The following is an 8,384-nucleotide window of genomic DNA, read 5'->3' as shown; positions in this document are numbered from 1 at the left end:
TCCTCTGCCCGCTCTGATTGGCCAGCGGCAGGACACGTCACCCTCACAAGCTCGCGCCAAACCCACGAATTAGACTCAGACACGCCCAGTTGCTTAACCGCCCTCGCTTGAGAATCCGGCACGGGGGCGCCAGAACGCGCGCGAGACACGCAGCCCGCTGAGAAGGAGGAGGAGCTCGCGCGCGCACACGAGCGAGACAGACAGACTGGCTGGCTGGCGTTCAGCCCGCCTGAGCTAAACTCATGCTGTTCGCTGGGGCGCGCGCGGGTTTTGAGCTACTGCGCGAGCCACCGGGCAGTTCAACGGTGGAGCGCGCGAAACGTCTATTTAACGCGCGAGCCGCAGGTGGGCCCTGAACTCATCCTTGCTGAGAATTTGCCCTGGGCGGCTCTTAAGGCGTCGCGGCTACTGCACTGAACAGCCAGCCTCGAGCCCATGGTAATAACGGTGCTGGACAGCTCGGTTCTCCAGCCCGCGGGTGGCTTGCGGATGGCCCTCATACTGCCCCAGGATCTGGCAAAGGACACACACAAGACTAGCACCTGCTGAGCGGAGCAGGGGAGTTTTACAGGGCACAGCTAGGTGAGGGCATAGCTCCACTATTCCAGTCACGAGCACTGCCGTAAGATCCTATCACAGTGCCAATGGGGCATTTAGTGCAGGACACAAATCTTTCTACAGGAAAAAGGCTTGCATCACCTGCATCTTTAGATTGGCTTACCTCTATTGATTCACAAAAGTGGCATGGGATCCTCCACTTCAATGAGCATACTCTAAAACAAACTAAGTTCAGTAAGGCAAGTTGGTGAAGTACCTTTTATTGGACCACATTCTGTTGATGAGAAAGACAAGCTTTCAAGCTTACATAGAGCTCTTCTTCAGGTCTGAGAAGTGTATTCAAAGCATCACAGCTACATACCAGGTGAAACAAAAATTAACACATATTTCAAGGGACCTGCTGTGGCTGAAACCAAACACTACGCTCTGAAATGAACCCACAGAAAGATGGTGCAAGACAAAAGCACCTGCTCATCATTCACAGTTTAAGTGACCTCTCGGGCCTCATTCTCAACCTGCACAATTCCTTTAAAAACACACCTATGAATGTAAATGTATAGCTGGGCTAGACATTACCAATTATAGACTGAACAGTGACACGGATGTATGGCTGATTGCAACTGTCTAATTTACTCAGTCTCCCCTCCCCAGCTTTTTTTTCCTCTCCCGTGACTGGAGAAATAACTGACCACTACAACCTTAAAAGTTCCCTTGAAATATGTGTTAATTTTTGTTTCACCTGGTATGTAGCTGTGATGCTTTGAATACACTTCTCAGACCTGAAGAAGAGCTCTATGTAAGCTTGAAAGCTTGTTTTTCTCATCAACAGAATTTGGTCCAATAAAAGGTACTTCACCAACTTGCCTTACTGAACTTAGTTTGTTTTAGAGTATGCTCATTGAAGTGGAGGATCCCATGCCACTTTTGTGAATCAATAGAGGTAAGCCAATCTAAAGATGCAGGTGATGCAAGCCTTTTTCCTGTAGAAAGAACTTCAGTATCTATAAATTCAGAAATTAATCACCTATTTTTAAGGGATTGAGGAGACTCCTAAACAATGTGAGAATGCTTGCAAGAATAGTACTTTTATAGGAAGACCTTAATGAGAATCTCAGTTACATACATAATAGAAAAATGCATTTTTTAATTATGTATTATTACTGAGCAACTATTTTAGTCTGATTATTACTTCATTTTGTAGTGGTTCATTAAGCTTTGCATGTTTACTGTTAACAGTCACATCAAAATGTGTGTCTTGTTACTTTTCTCCCACTGCTGGGAGTTAGTCGATATGCTTGTCCATGGTAATCACTTTCAGCTTTTCCATGGCTTTTCACAGCTGAATTAATAATTTGTAGGAACCGGGGAAAACATTGTCATAGGGTGGTTAGTTCTTTTAAACAAAGTATATCCAATGACCCTTTGTCAGAACAGATGTTCTCACTTGGCCCAATTAAGGGGATAGAGTTGTACTGGGACTATAAAAAATCATTGAACAAGCTAGTCCCTCAGATTTGATGGAGGGAGTATTTGGTAAGTAAGGGTTTCTAGGGCTGTCAGGAAAGGTAAAGAAAAATTAGGGGTATAGAAATAGTCTTAACTTCTGAGGGAAATAAAATATATTCTGGGAGAATGCTAAAGATAACAGCAAGAGAGGCTTGTTGGTGACCTCCTGTCAAGCTAGTGAGCATGGGTGAGAAATGACTGAAAGTATCTTCTGTAGCAGAGTTATATACTTAACTTGGAGAACCAAAGCTGAAGGTAGGAGAGTTAGAGGGGCTTATCCAGTGATACATCTGGTGATAGTTGACTATAAAAGAATGAGAGGGCTTGGGGGGAGTGTTCCCTGGTAGGATGATCTCCCTACAGAGGCTGTGGGGGTTTCCTCTGTGTGGCAACCCACTTCAGTCAAAAAGTGATGGTGGTTTTCCCAGCAGAGGGACAGAAGAGGATTAAAAAGTAGCCTAGGTACAGTGGAATATGCTAGCATGTGACCCCTCATGGCATGGGATTTTTACTGAATACATGGACTGCTTGGGACTTCTAGCGCAAGTCAGTCCATAGCTTGTTTGATGATAAAGTGGCCGTGAGGAATGGTGGTGTTGAGACAAAGTTTGTGTGCAGTTATTGGGGGAACTCTGATGGAGGGCAGGGGACTAAGATAAGCGTTCCTGGCATGTGGAGCAGTGCCACAGGAGAGTGCTCCAGGTAAGGCTATCATGTTACAAGCAGCATCACTCCTACTTGGCCTTAAGTGTTCAATATTTTTTCTTGTAATATATATATTTTTTGCTGATATATGCAGAGAATTATTTCTCTTCTGAATTATAGTATGCTACATGCACTAAGACATTCTATTTACTTCAGTTTCATTAATCAGAATCTCATAGGAAGGTTATCAGTATTTCCCTTAGTTGCATTTGCAATAAATCTCTAACATCTCTAAAGAGAAGATGGCTTTTTTTCACTATCAAAGTGTCTTAACTAGAACATATGTTCACCAAGTCTTATGTCTGAGTATGCTGCTTGTGGCAACCCTGGGAGGACTTAATTGAGCAGCATAAGTCCCTCACTTTGTAACCCAAACTTGAACTGATGCATGTGTAACCTATGAAGCAGGGAATAAGTCTATTCAACAATTTTGTGCTACAGTTCCTCTCTGATTTAAAAGTACCTTTACAGACCATTAATTTCTATCTTTGCAAGACTCTACAGTTGGATTTTCTATAGGAATCTTTTTGGGTACTTAAAACTAGAAATAATAGGATTCATTTTCTTTTTTGAATCCGGTACAAGTCTTTACTATCATTTATGCATGCATACAACTATTACATTTTAAATGCTTCTTTATAAATAACACAACCAAGAAATATTCTATACGCACAGCAGTTACAATATACCCTACCAAGACTAACATCACTAAATGATGGTTCATTTATTTTCCTTTTAAAATGAAGACTATAACACAGTATAAATCCAAGATATATATATTTATAATAGCTTACAAAATAGACATAGGGTTTGAGATCTTTCATGCTGGCTCGTGTTAACAAAGATTAACTGATGAGCTGTTTAACTGTAAACAGTATCATATGCCTACTTATTACACTGTATAAGCTAGACCCCAGGAAAAGTATTGTTTGGACTCTGGACATATTTATTTCTGAACTGCTGAAGAGGTCTCTGAGAGGGGAATGCCTGCAGAGCCCTACTTTGCCATGGAGGCATTCTGGGATGGCATAGTAACCTACCACAGGGAGGCAGGTGCCCAAAGATCTTTGAGAATATGGAGTCTTGTGTATTAGACTGCTTGTTGTGAGAAACTGCCTTAAAGATAATGAATGGTATAGCTCCCCTTTCAGGATAAATGTAAAAAGCTGGACAACTGAACTCACCCAAGTGAGTTCAGCTCCCAACTAGGCTTGCATGTGACCTATATTGCTACAGGGGTTTCACTATGGGCTGAATGTCAGTGCAGAGGGATGAGTATATTGCTTTGGTAGAGCTCTGTGTGAGGGAGTAGATATGGCTAATACCATGAAAGAAGGCAACAGAAAGCACAATGGCTAGAGAAATACATGTTGAATAATTGAGAGAAAGCTGAGCAATTTGAATTGCATTGCTGCAAAAAGAGGCTTAGAGTCTTGAGCATAGGAAACAGGTAAGCTTCTATTGTGATAAGAAAAACAGGACTTGGTGTACCTTTTTTGTAAATAAATGAGATTGCATCAATTTCTCCTCCTAATAGTAACAACCCTAAGGATTTCAATATTGGTTAACCACCCCAATCAAAGGGATGAATGTTGGTGTGAGAATGGGACCTAGTTTCCAAAGAGAGACTATAGTCAACAAAGACTGAACAAATAATAATAGGTGCCAGCAGAAATTTAAATGGCCAAAGGAATTAAAATCAGAGCTGGAGATTTCACAGAAAGTACCATCCCCAGGTTTCCAGAAAAGTTTGATGTGACCTGAAGGCAGAAGTCTTCAGCATCTGCCTGAAAACTTCATAGTTGCTGCCACAACTTAAGTCCAGCTGCAATGCTTCCAATTTAGAGAGACCTCTTCCTTGAAGTAAGGAAGACTAGAAAATCCTTCTAGTTAATTTTGAATTTGCTAATTTTGAACTGCAGCAAGGACTTAAGGTACTGAAAAAATCACCTGGGAAAATAAATTAAACAGACCCTAGCAAGAGGGGAAGTCAGCCACCTGACTGTGGAGTTGGGCCAGCAAGAACTTGCATATGGGAGAGCTTTTCTAATCCACAAAGGTCCTGAATGCAGAGTTGTGTTTGTCCTGCTAAAATAACAGAAACCTCACTATTTTGAGAGGGGAAACTCCTACGAGACCTTATTTCACTTTCTGACTGCAGAGCTCAAAAAATGATTGGGAAGATCAACAGAAAGGGGGAATTTCTATCAGCTAGCTTGAATGGCCCAGTTTTGATAGTGCTACAGAACTTATCCTACGAAAAAAGATTGATGGCTGTCTCTAAACCTCAAGGGATTGTACTAGATCTGGATAATTCAATCTGTGGTTACCTGAGCGCAGCTACAAGCTAGGGGAGGGAAATAGAACTGAAAAAGGACCTAAAATTGCTAGCCCTCTGGGATTACCCCCAGGAATTAAAGATTGCCATGTGACTAAATCTCCAGAACTACATCCAAAGTTGGCAACCCTAAAAGGGCCTGTTGAGACTTGCCTTGCCGGCATATGCAGATGTTAATGAAGACTTTTAGGATAAAACAGTAATAGACCAACTTACAGATGTGAAGTTGGACTTGTAGAGAGAGATTAAAGAAAGGTGGCCAAAACGTGATGGAAGGCTATGGAATTGGTCACAGAACATAGTTTCCTAACAGCAGGTCACCAGAAGAGACAGCTGCTAGTGAGGAAATGGAAGCTGAATGTCATGAGCCCTGTAAGTACAGCTGTTCAGTATGTATGAAGGAAAAGGTGACTTCTAATTTGGTACAAAAGACAGGAATTAGAAACTGATAAATTGTTTGTAAAATCAAGTGAAATTGGTGGTGATGCAAAAATTAAAGGAAACCATACAGTAAATGCTGGTACTGCAGAAAAACTAGCCCCCCATCATGTTTATAAGAAATGTAAGGAATGCTGGAAGAGACAGCTAAAGTGTCTAGTGAAATCCACTCACTCAGGGGGAGGGGGAAGGCAGGGTTGTGAAGGGGCAACACTAAGTTGAAGGAGCAAAGCTTGGAGGTATCAGGATCAGCCTCCTACTCTCCTGTGCTGCTGCTAATGGTATGCTCCCCACAGAGGTGGGCAGCTGGAGAGAGACAGTTGCTAGCCAGGCGCTCTGTTCTGAAGGCAGAACCACTGCCAACAGCAATGCAGAAATAGGCAATACCATGCCACCCAAGGGAGCTGATAGTCACATCGGGTCCCTAGACAAGGTGTGGGGGAGTGGTTTCATGCTTCAGAAAGGGGTGGGAGGTACTGAGGGCTGGCTGGAACCCCTGCCTCCCAAGGCAACCCTCAGAATTGCCTGGAATGCACATGGTGCTCCAGCAGAGATTTAAAGGACTCCAGGTGCTGCTTTAGGAGCACTGTCTGGAACCCCATACCTCTCTGTATCAACAAGCTCCAGGGCAGTTGCTCTCTTTGCCCCTCCTCTTGGTGGATCTGATGCCACGTTTACTTTTGGGCTGCTGTCTGGAGAGCTGGGCAGCTAAAGAGTGGCAGCTGCTGATGAAGGATGGCTTGGTATTGGTACTCTTATTTCTGTATTGCTACTGACTTAATGCTGCCTTTAGAGCTGGAGGCCCAGCCAACAGCTGCTGCTCTCTGGTCACTCAGCTCTGAAGGTAGCACAGAAGTAAGTGTGTGAATACTGTGACCTTTGTATAATCTTGCAACCCACACTACTCGTCTTTGGGCTTGGGGGGGCTCTCAGTTTGGGAAATCTTTACAGTATCAAGTAAAAACACACACACAGTCACGATTATGAGGGTTAGCCAGCAGCCTGCGGATTAAGGAGTTAACTACACCTAGCCAGGTGGAGTGACTAGTAGGAATGTAGGTGGGACTTTCAAACTGGGACAAAGGAATTTGGTTTTTTTTCCTTTCTCCTTTTTGTCTCTCAGAGAGAGTTGTCTGCAGCTACAGAGAGGGACAAGCATGTCTCTCTCTCTCTCTCCAAGGCACCATTCTTCATTTTCTGTAAGTAGGGTAAAATGTAGGTAGTTTTGTTAGGCTTTATTGTTTTAAGGGTTGGGTATGGGATCTGAGATCTGGCACTGTTTAAAAGATGTTTTGGCTTTTCTTTGTAACTAAGTTCTAGGCCCATGGAGTTTCTCCATGAGTATATTTTGTTACCTTCCCATCTAGTCATGCTTGTAACAGGAATATTGTAGTAATAAAAGTTCTTTCTTTTCTTTTTATTAACCTGGCATTGGTTGTGTGCCCTGATTTTTATTTTAGGGGTGAGATTTCCCAAATGATCTTTCCCCTGATTTCTTTATCAACATTTGGGTGGTGGCAGTGGAAGTTTTATTCCCAAGATCTAGGTTTTTAAGATTTGGGGGGGGGGGTATACCAAAGCCTGGTAGATAAGGCTTTGGGGTACACTTGCTGGCCCCCACTTCTGCCTTTATCATGCCGGAGTGGGGAAGGAGCCATGACACACGCAACCAGATTTCATGGTCTGATGCATTTTCCTTGGCCATAAATTTGGTAGGGCCGTACTTGTAAATTACCAGTCTATTGTGGCTTGAGTTGATCTTATGACCAGTTGCATGGGTTGTAAGAGAAGGACCAGCTGGGGAAGGCAAGCTCACTCCACCCCAGGCCTGCCTCTGGAGGCAAGCCACTCCAGCTCACTCCTTCTGGCCACCTAGAGTGCTGGGATAGCTGGGCTGCAGCCCTATCCCGGGCTGGAATCCTGTCCCTGGCTATTACCTCAGCCCTCCTTGGTGGCCAGGGAAGCCTAGCTGATGCACTGCGCCCCTATCCCTCCCTGGCGGCAGCCCCAGCCTTTGGTGGCCAGGCATGTAGACAGTTTTGGGAAGGCTATGCCTTCCCTTGACTGCGTTTACCCCCCCCACCGCCCCATGGCTAGTTAGATTGAACATGAGTGAGAACCTTGGCTCTTCTGGACACAGCCCTATGCTCTAAAGCTTTGCAGGACTGAACCCAAGGAACTATGGCAATGTACCCTATTTTTATAGTGGTAAGTTCCTATTTGAGTGTATGCATTTTGCAATATCATGCTATGACAATCTTTAAGTGGCATCATTTATTCCGTTATTGGTGGTTTCCTTTTCATTAACCTTCTTCAGCATTTTAGTGGTTGTCACTGGGAGTTTTGCCATAATCTGGTTTCACCTCTCATTTGTTACCTTACCTTTAGGGGTGTGTACCTATGGTTTAGGGTCCTCAATCTGTCATTCTCCAGTTGTCATCACCATATCCTGCTAGTCTGACTGGCATCTCCTGATCTCTTCCTCTTCCTCAGCTACATGAACCATTTGGTACTGACATGTCTTGTTTGTTTACATAACATGCACTTCTCAGTCACACGCAGAACAGTAAATGATTAAAGATGAAAACTTCTTATAAAGCAAGAAGCTTTTTCATAGAGCAGCAGAACTTAAACAGAAGCTAAACAAATTTTACTAAAACAGTTTCTTTTTACAACTGCTAAAAACTACTCTTGTAAGGATTAAGAAGCTATTCCAAAGTACAAAGAATGAAGTATTAACCTAAAACAGCGTTTCTCCAAGTGATCCACAAAACCACTCTGAGAAACTTAACGGACTGCTCCAGTGTATTTATTTACTGGCTCTGCAGCCACTGAGCCT

At 43.4% G+C, this 8,384-nt stretch overlaps 1 protein-coding gene across 1 annotated transcript in view; it reads left to right on the top strand.

Moving 5' to 3' along the window:
* Positions 1-136: 136 nt before the first annotated feature.
* The window catches only part of JADE1 (jade family PHD finger 1), a 274,830-nt gene continuing 266,582 nt past the window's right edge, over positions 137-8,384 (top strand). The window contains exon 1 of the mRNA XM_075929965.1: positions 137-582. The gene's annotated coding sequence lies outside the window, so the exon portion shown is untranslated. The remainder of the gene's footprint in view (positions 583-8,384) is intronic.

The sequence above is a fragment of the Pelodiscus sinensis genome, chromosome 5, assembly GCF_049634645.1.
Source record: "Pelodiscus sinensis isolate JC-2024 chromosome 5, ASM4963464v1, whole genome shotgun sequence".
Lineage (NCBI taxonomy): Eukaryota > Metazoa > Chordata > Testudines > Trionychidae > Pelodiscus > Pelodiscus sinensis.
Note: the sequence above shows the minus strand (reverse complement) of the source record. Positions and strands in the feature narration are given on the sequence as shown.